The sequence below is a fragment of the Gopherus evgoodei genome, chromosome 13 (genome assembly GCF_007399415.2).
Source record: "Gopherus evgoodei ecotype Sinaloan lineage chromosome 13, rGopEvg1_v1.p, whole genome shotgun sequence".
NCBI lineage: Eukaryota > Metazoa > Chordata > Testudines > Testudinidae > Gopherus > Gopherus evgoodei.
In genome coordinates, this window is record NC_044334.1 from 33,486,176 (window position 1) to 33,496,239 (window position 10,064).

A 10,064-nucleotide genomic window follows, 5' to 3' on the forward strand; every position below is an offset into this window, starting at 1 on the left:
GGAAGCAGTGCAACCACATTCTGGGACAGGCGGCCCTCGCCACGCCCAGGCCTGCCTCTTGCCTTCAGCCCAGGCAGCCAGAGGTGCCAGGGAGCTCCCAGGCAGGGCACTGCCTCAGCCACCCCTTGCCTCATGGCCCAGGCTCTTGGTGCTGTGCTGGTCACTGCCTCGCTGGAAGGCCCAGAGGGAAAAAGAAACAAGTGTACACATAGCAGAGAATGGTTTCAATCCCTTGATCTCTGGGTTATGGGCCCAGCACACTTCCGCTGCACCACTCATACCCCTGCTACCCAGCTACTGCTATCTGGATTAGCGCCTTACGAGCTCTCGTGTTGGCAGGCAGATTTGCAGACTGCTAGGCAGCTGTCCTGGTCACACGATTTTACAGCTTCTACATGGTAAAAGGGAACTATTTGGAGTTTAGACCCCATTAGGAGCTGGGTAGCTGAGTGCCAGACACAGGAGCACTTAAACTGTTTTCAGTTAAGCCTTCAGCTTGTGGGGGACGAGGTTCAGCCTTGGATTCGTGTCAGCAGCAGGCAAGTGCATCTAGCTCAATTGCCCGCCCATCCCCCCACGCTGTCTTAGCAAACTAAAACCAGGAGCAAACGCACACGCCTAACAAAGGAACAGGAGCCAGGATCTTGAACAAATGTCAACATTTTACTAAGACGACATTCAAAGGGAAAAAAAAGTGTACAGTACAGCACTTAAACATAGAAGTTTCTGGTGATCAGGGAACAATGTACAGATTACCCAGGGGGTGCGAAGTTCTGTTTAAGATCGGGTGGCGTAAGGAATACATAATCTGCAATAGCTCCGACTGGGGGTAAAAGGTTAACGTACAGACACTGAGTTAGGAGGGTATGTTGTCCATGTGAGAGTACATTCAGGTGTGGAGTATAACAAGCGGATACGAGGATGAGGATGGATTGACCCACGTTTGGTGAGTTGTAAGGTTCAGTGTTTTTGAATCTTTGCCACAATCTAGTTTAAGCAGGGTGGGTATGACCTCTACTCTGCTGGTGATGTGTTGTAAAGGCCTTTTGGGGCTGATGTCATTTGCATGGTTACACACACCCCAGATTGCATGATGGGAGTGCTTGTTGAAATGGTCATTTCAGCTACTGTGGGATCCTCAGTCTCTTTGTTATTGGGGCAGGAGTAATCCAGTGTACTTTCCTGTTGATTTTGGATCAAGGACAGAGTAACTGTACCTGGCATTTGAGACCTGAGAGCTTCACCCTCGGCTGCAAACTAGTCACCATTAAGGGGTATGGGTTCCAAACGCCCAAGGCTTCTGGGAGGTAGGAATGGTTGGGTCTTAGTGGCTGTGAATTTATTTTTTGGTGTCCCTCTTGTATAAAGAGTTTTTTTAATTTCTTTGAGTTGTTGTTAGTGCTCCAGTTCTTGAGTTGTTTATCTTAAGCTTATGCCATTTGATCTCTTTCATGGCCTGTTTTGGTCCTGAAAGGTAAAAGGCTGCTCTGTGTGTGGTGTTATGGAGTGAGGTAGCAAAGGCTGGTTGCAGAGGTGGTGCATGTGCCACAAAAGTCATGCCCCCCAGCTGCAGTCCATGAGTCCAATGTGCAAAATTTCCTTGCGGTCTGAGTGGAAAAGAACATTTTACCCAACTCTGAAGTTGTTTACATCTTTCAGTGTGTAAGTAAGATCAGAGCCCACCAGCTTAAGTATGTCCAAAAATTGTAATTAAGTGTTAACAGTTGCACAGCTGCAGTATAGAACCAAATATGCATTGGAATTATAAAAGGCTCAATTTTTAAACTAGAGAAAAATAAAGACCATAAAAACTGCATTGAGAGTTTTCAAAACAAATCCATAACACCAAATGCATATATTCATTTTCAATATCTCAACTCCCTATGGTTTGGAACCCATGTTCCTTGCCTAACGAGATTTATGTAGATTCTGATGATTCATGAAATCATGAACTGCTAAGTACCATTCTACTGTCCTTGATTCATATCACCAGGATAACTACACTTTATTACTCCTGCCCTAATGACAAAGAGACTGGGGATCCCACAGCAGCCGAAATGACCATTTAAACAAGCACGCCCATCATGCAATGCGGTGTGGGTGTGACCATGCACATCAGCAACAAAAGGCCTTTACAACACATCACCAACAGATGGCAGGGTAGAGTTCATTCTCACCCTGCTTACATCCTCCCCCCAGCCAAGAATTGGTGGTGCTGATAAATCACATTCCCTATTATACCAACTCATTGGTATTGAATGCGAAGTTATGGCTAGCAAAAGTTGCCACCCATCTCTGCCTTGTAGCATCCAGCTTAGCCCTTGTTAACAAAAAGTCAGTGGATTGTCCTCTGTCCATACCTGAAACTGAGCACCAGATAAGTAGTCTCTATATTTCTCAGTGATGGCCCATTTCAAGGCCAAGAACTGCAGCTGGTGGATGGGATAGCGAGTTTCCCTATCAGACAGTCCTCAGCTGGCAAAGGCTATAGATTTACAATTGTCTTCCACTTCCTGGTACAGGACTGCTCCCAGACCCTCCAAACTGGCATCAGCATGCAGGATAAACAGTTTGTTTGGGTCAGCAAGGACTAGGACTGGCACACGAATCAGGCAAATAATGATTTCCCGTAAAGCCCTGTCACATCTCTTATTCCACCATGTCCCAAATGGAGAAGAGAGGAGCCCCTCCTCTGTCCCAAGCTAGGCACACCAGGCCTGTGGGGGGTGAGGTGGTTAAGATTCAACCCAGGCCTACTAGTGTTGCTGTTGTAGTGGGAAAGAGATGTCTCTCACCTAGTTTTTAAATGTTTTGGTGAGAGAAAGCAGGTGAAAGCTTTTTTTCCCCTGGCAGTTCAAACTTTTTACTCCCCCACCACTTTCTGCTCTAGCCTGATTTCTCTCTCCCACCTCGATTCTCTTTTTCCTGGTCTCCTTCCAGAGCCCTGACAGCCCAATTCTCTGCCCTAACCCTCAGCCCTCTACTGTACCCTGAACCTCTCATTCCAACCCCACCCTAGAGCTTGCACCCCCAGAGCTAGTGCCCTCATCCCCCTGCACTCCAACTCTCTGTTCCATGTAGCCTGATTTAGGGTGTACTAATAATATTAATTTGGATAATATGATGAAAAATTAGTTCATTAGCTTACATTTTATTCAATTTAATTGAGCTACAAAGTTACAGTTGCATTACTGCTATTCAAAAGATACATATGGCATTATATGCAACAAAGTTTTGGTTAATGTACTCACACTCTTCCTTGATAACCTGGTGGTAAGAGACACAGGACCAGCCTTGCAGTTCAGGTTTCTAAATTCTTGAGTGAAAGATGCAGTGCTTAGAAAAAGCTGGTGTTACTTAGAGTTTACTTGACTAAGTTGAACTTAAAATCAAAACCTAATAAACATAGAATAAAAACTTAGGGAAACCGAACTTAGCCTAGTTTCCTTGAAACTTAAAGTTTAAGAACAAGTACAGCCTCCTGCTAGTAGATAGAGAGAGAGTGGAGGAAGTAAGTCAGAATGATAGAGTGAAGTACTCTAGCGAGGTGGGTTACCTCTTTCATAGGGCACAAAGGCCGGAAATCCTTCCTCCTATGCCCAAATTTCATTCCTCACCCACAAAACATTAGGGTACGCTTACTTCATAGGCTAGTATGTTTGTGCGTGTTGATGACATGTACATATGCACATAAGTTCCCTTGTGGTGTACCTGTTAAGTCTATGGGTACAACACTGAAAAAAATCCCTATGCCATTCTCCATTGTCGATTGGTCTAGGTAAAGGTCTCAGACAGGCGTGGATACTTATCTATTTAAATAACAAGATAAAGGTCAATTTTCCTTTCTGAGTAAAAGGTCACAATATAGATATGTAACTTTGCCTTAGCTTAACATACAGGATATGCCCTGTAGGTCCTCGTAAGTCATGTGCCCCAGTCCCCTAATAATTTTTATTGCCCTCTGCTGGATACTCTCCAGTTTGTCCATATCCCTTCTCATGTGGGTCCCAACCACAAAAGTACCCACATTTCACCCCAATGGCCCCCAAATGCCGGCTTTTAATATGTACCTAGGGTGCTGCCATGGTCAAGTCACTCCTGAGCTCTCCTGTGGAGCCTGCTGGCGGAGAACAAGGTGAAAATTAGCCAGGATGTCACTCAGTCAATTCCCTGTGCTCCCCGCAGGTGGTATCGGAAAGCTCCAAGATGGCTCACTTCCCTTTCTCTCATCAGCTTCATGCTCCAGAGTTACAAATGCACAAACCAGTTGAGATTCTCCCCTGGGCTCCGGGTGTGGGGCTGCTCTGAGGGGATGGACTTGCACACTTGGGATATTAGTGCAAAGATACAATTTCAATTTTTCTTAGAGGAATTTGAGGTCAATATATATTTGGTAAAAATCTTATTTAGGGAAAGGAAAGCTGCAGTGACAGCCTGGTTACTGGGGTGCAAGACACTTTTCTGCTGGGAGAAACAAGAAGTTAGAATTAGACATTTACATCGTTTGTTCCAATGTTGGCACAGGTTTAATTTTGCTTCTGTGTAGGTTTGTTTCAGGCTGTGATTGTTTTGGTTTATGGGGTTGTTTTGGTTTTTTTAGTTGGAATGGAGCTTTTAATTGACATTTGCTGGATTCAAATGGCTGACCTGCAACACCAGTTTTGACATAGTTCTGCATATTTTATACAGATTTGGCCAGTATTCAAGGATTCAATACCTTTATAGTCGGTTTTAGTGGTCAGGCTTATTTAGTTTATGTTATTTTATCATCCTGCTGTAGCACACCCTTTTGATAAAATGTTGAAATTATTAATTTACAGCACTTGTTAGTTTTTATTTTTCAAAACAAAGTTTTTCTTAATGTTTGGGGTTTAAATTAAGCATTGTTCTTGGTTTCAATTTTTCATTTAGGTTTTGGTTACTGATGGGATCTTAAAGAGAACTTTGGATTTAATATTAAAATTTGGACAGATTTAGATTATTTAGAGTAAACCCAGTTTACTATTTTAATAAAGGTTGTATTACTGTAAACCCTGGCCAGGGTATAGAGGAGATGAGCCTGGCCTTTAACTGAGAAGGAGCAGAGGCATGGCCCCCATGAAGGGTGGGGCCAGGTGATGGGGGGTACAGCCCCCCAATTTTTTTTTGTTTAGCCCACCTCAGTCCCACACCAAACGAGAAGAGTCTGATGCAACCCCTGCTGGTCACTGGGTGTCACTGCTGCTCCATGGGAAACATGCTCTGTGCCTTACCCAGATTGGTGGGAAACACACTCTGTGCGTTACCTTGACTGAAGGCAGACACACGCTGTGCATTACGCCACCTGGCCACTGGGTGTCGCTGCTGTATTAAGGGAAACACCTTCTGTGCTTTACCCTGAACTACCACGAGGTGTCACTGTTGCTCCAAGGGACACAAACTCTGTGTGTTACCCTGATTGGCCACTGGGTGTCACTGCTGCGCCAAGGAAAACACCTCTGTGCATTACTCTGACTGCCCACTGGGTGTCACTGCTGCGCCAAGGGAGACATAAGAGCGGCCAGACTGGTTCAGACGCAAAGTGCATCTAGCCCAGTATCCTCCTGTCTTCTGACTGGCCAGTGCCAGGTGCCCCAGAGGGAATGAACAGAGCAGGGAATCATCAAGTGATCCATCCCCTGTTGCCCATTCCCAGCTTCTGGCAAACAGAGATTACAGGCACCATCCCTGCCCACCCTGGCTAATAGCCCTTGGTGGACCTATCCACTATAAACGAATCTAGTTCTCTTTTGAACTGTTATATTCTTGGCCTTCACAACATCCTCTGGCAAGGAGTTCCACAGGTTAACTATACAACTGCCCTGAGTTTACCCCCACCCCTACCCCTGGTTGTATATGGAAAAGAGGATGAGGATGAGGAGAGCCATGATATGTCTGTCACTGGCTGGTGCCTCAGTTTCCTCTAGGCAGCAGTGCTGCAGGCTCCTTTGGTCAGTTCCCATGCAACTGTGTCAGGGGAAGGGGGAGTAGAGGCTCATGCTCCCCAGGCCCACACCCCTCCTCCAGCAGCTGGGACATCCAGGACAAATTTAACCCTGGTAGCTTGGCCAGGATTAGCTTAGGCTGGGGTAGGGCTGGGGAGGAATTGGGAGGGAGACAGACGCACTTGCTGTGAGGGGAGATCCTCCCATTCCCTGACATCCCCCTCACTCCTTGCAGCACAACACCCCCTAGCACTTCTTTCTTTGTCATGGGAGCTGTCTGCTGCCTGCTTCTCCCTTAGTATCGTCTCTCCCCACCCTGGCGCACTGGCATCACCCGTCCTGTGCAAACAGGCAGGCCCCGGTGTGCCCCATGGCACTGCCCTGCAATTGTGGGGGCAGCTGTTGGATGGAGCCATATCGAAATATGGGGGTGAGCAAGGCTGGGGACCAGGACTTCTTGGTTCTCCCCTCAAATGTGGGAGGGGAGTGGGGATTAGGGGCTAGAGTGGGGGAGGGTCAAGGCTGGGATCCAGGGCTTCTGATTTTCTCCACCTCCTGCAGCAGCCTCAGTCCTTTCAGTTCGTTACTTGTTCCAAAATCATTTGCTCACTTGTGTAACTCACCTCAGAGGTGGCTGCATCTCAGTGTTGGTTGAGGCACCCTTGGCTGCATCACTTCCTAACCGCATCTCTCTCCCCGTGCAGGTGACCCTGCAGCACTCGGCAAACATCTGCAAGTTCATAGGGGGCACTTTGAGCACTGAGCAGGCAGCGGCCAGGTGCCCAGCCCCTCCCCTGAGAATGGGACCCAGAACCCCCTACTTTTTACAGGGATTAAAAAGGGGCAAAGGGAGCAAATCAGAGGAGGAGGTGGCCAGGGTCTGAGCAGGAGGTGGAAATTGACTGGTCGGGGAGTCAAGGAGCTGGAGCAGAGTTAGGAGAAGGGATGAAGGGCAAAGTCAGGGACGGGGAAAGGAGCTGGAGTTAAGCCCAGGGGGAGGCACTACCAGAGGGTTAAACCCCGGCACAGACAGGGGCAGAGGGGTAACAGTTACCCCGGGGGGCTGAGACTTCAGTGTTTGCAAACATGGGGTGGGGGGAGCAGAGAGCTTTTTATGTCCCCTCCCACAGGCAGCACCTCTCAGCATGGGCTTCCCAGGGCTGGGCTCTTAAAGGCACAGGCATCCCACTGCCTAGACACTGCAGCTCCTCTCTGATGTAACCTACTGAGGTGCTGCAGTACGAGACTCAATTCAGTGACACCGGGCATTCCCTATACGCCCCCCAGCCAGGGAGCTGGGCACCCCTTCTCCAAATTTCCCCAACACCCCCCAGTGGTCAGGTAGTTACATGTAGTGCTGCCAATGTTGTCATTGGTTGCAAATTTGAAATGAAATTGAAACGTTAACGCACACTTTAAAAGCAGATACAACATATGAAAAATACCTGTACCTGTGACAGTAAAATAGGTTTGGAAAGTCTGGACAAAGCCGAGTTTCCTCACCCAGTTGTTGTGTTTGCTGACAATGTCGGTGCATTGGCTTACGCAATGTTGGCCAACCTTAGAATTCCAAATGATGATTTGTAAGCGAGGTGTGAATGAGCTCTCCCCTGACAGCTAGTGATGAGCAGAGTTGGGGGAGGCTTTGGGACCAGACTGTATTTACATGAACTCACCTACTCTGCCGAGGTATCCAGCAGACAGAGTTGGGCTGCCTCTGCTCTAGGTGCCCAGAGGAGGAGGGAAGGTGTGTAAGGCTCCAGCCTGGGACTCTTCCTCCCTCCTGCCAAGTCTTGACTATTAATCCCAGACCTGGCACTCCTTTCTTCAAGCACCATGTGGGCCAGAGGAAAAGTGTGGTAGGAAACACAAGGGCCAAACTTGAGGGCATCAGGTGAAGCAGCAAGAATCCCAACCATCAGGGTAGCAAGTTCTAGAGCTCTAACCCATTGTGGCCATCCCAGCTGAAGACCTGGCTCTAGAAGGAGTGAGTCACCCAGCAGGAGGGGAAATACTGGCTCTTACACAACTGGGGACAGGGAAATTGAGCACTTTGAGCTCCAGGGCTTTATCACAAGCCAACACAAGGTTCCACTGAGATTTGAATTCTGTGTCCTGAGTGCTGCCCATCACACCACAGGACCAGCTCATGCTGCCTTCTCTGCACCTCGGTGACCCTCATGGGGCTAGCTTGTGTAAGGGGGCTCTTGGCCCTTTACTAAAACTTAGTATGTGGAGGGGGGGGTTGGTTGTTTAGTTCCCAGCACCAATAGAGCGGGGAAGGATCAATGGGAAATCAGGACCCTGAGACTGACAGTCCGCAGGGACAATGGGGAGAGGCCAAAGCTCCAAGTTAGCTGCACTGACAGGCCAGGCAGTGTAATGATGGGACCCCCCCCCACCAGGCGAGGGGGTCCCATCCTCCATGTGAGCTGGAACTCCCTGGGCCAGAGTGGGGCAGAGCAAAGGAGAGAGCAGGAGCCTGAGAAGAGCCGGGGAGCAGAGCTGTGCAGGTGAAGTGCCAAAAACTGCTCCCTGTAGGACTTTGCTACCTGTAGCAGTTACTGATACCTGAGGTTGTTCTTATTTGCTGACTTGTCCTAATTGGCTAAAACTTGACAGTGGTTTCTCTAGCAAAGACCAGTCCCTGGCCCCTTGGTCTAGACATCCTCCTTCACATCAGGCTAGGGGGACCAGATGTCAAAGATGAAATATTGGGATGCGGGGGGTGGAGCAAAAAAAAAAAGCCAGAGGCCCCCCCCCGCCACCAAGCGGCAGTGGCACAGCCCCATCTCCACCCAACTCTCGGCTCCAACCCCAGATACACCCCCAGCTCCCCCATCCCCTCGCTCCTGGGCCCAGCCTGGGCTTCGAGCTCTGCAGTCGAGCCACGCTCCGGGCCCCTCCTGCAGCTCCCGGGCAAGGGGCAAACCAGGCAGCCGGGCCCGGGCCCTCCTGGCAGGAGTGTGTCCGCCCTACATGTGTCTCCGCCCCCGTCCACCTGGACCCTGCCTGTTCCGTGCTGCCCCCAGCCCCACTGCATTGCCCAGCAGGCTGCAGGGCTGGAGCAGCCTCTGCGCTGCGCTCCCGGACATGGCCATGGCCCGTGTGCACACCTGGGAGGGAGGAGGAAAGCTGCGTGACTGGGGAAGAGGCGGGTCCAGGGCGAGGATTTGGTGAGGGATCCAATGCGGCAGTGAGGGGGTGGGGCTGGGGGCAGGGCCACGGCGAGGATCTGGGGAGGGATCCAATGGGGGCAGTGAGAGAGTGGGGCTGGGAGCAGGGCCAGGGCCAGGGCCAGGGCCAGGATTTGGGGAGGGATTCAATGGGGGAAGGAGGTGACGGAGTTGGGGGAGGGCAAGTGTCCCTCTGGACTCTGCCTGTGTGCCAGAGCAGAGGGCAAAATTATTTGTTTGTCCAGTGTCCTGACCAAACATCGGTTGGTACGTGGGACAAACAAGCAAATATCGGGACAGTCCCGATAAAATCGGGACGTCAGGTCACCCTACATCAGGCTTCAAGTTGAGAATTATTTCCCATTCCCGCTCTGGGGGAGGGGAGACTTTTAAACGCGCTCTCTGTGCAACTGCACATGGCTAAGCAAAGAGAACAAACCCCAAATCCCCCGCTGTGCTTTGCGAGCCAGGTTTGCGGTGGGAATTCTGTAGTTCAGATGACTTCATGCCTGGGCATTGTGATTCTTTACCAGTTTCTCTGGCAGTGGGGGAATTTTGTGCTTGCAGCTGTGATGGCCGAGTGGTTAAGGCATTGGAGTTGAAATCCAGTAGGGTTTCCCCTGCGCAGGTTCAAATCTTGCTCACAGCGAGGCCTGTGTTTTAGCCAGTCTCTAACCTGGGCAATACCTCTCTACACCCCCTAAGACACTCTCAATTCTCTCCCCACCCCAAGTAAATCCTGTCCTGCTCCTTTCACAGAGACGCCTGGGACACCACCTCACACTGTGTTCCTGAGGGGGTCAGGCAAACTCTCAGCACCTGAAGCCTCTGCCACTCACCTGGTGCCCCACAGATCAGCCATAGCCCTGGTTCTGCTCCTCTCTCTAGAGTGCGAAAGGAGCCAAGTCAGCGACTCCATGGGAGC

At 49.8% G+C, this 10,064-nt stretch overlaps 1 non-coding gene across 1 annotated transcript; it reads left to right on the forward strand.

Moving 5' to 3' along the window:
• The first annotated feature begins 9,705 nt into the window (after positions 1–9,705).
• On the forward strand, positions 9,706–9,788 carry TRNAS-UGA. Its single transcript has one exon. It is a non-coding gene; the product is annotated as a tRNA-Ser (tRNA).
• Positions 9,789–10,064: the final 276 nt, after the last annotated feature.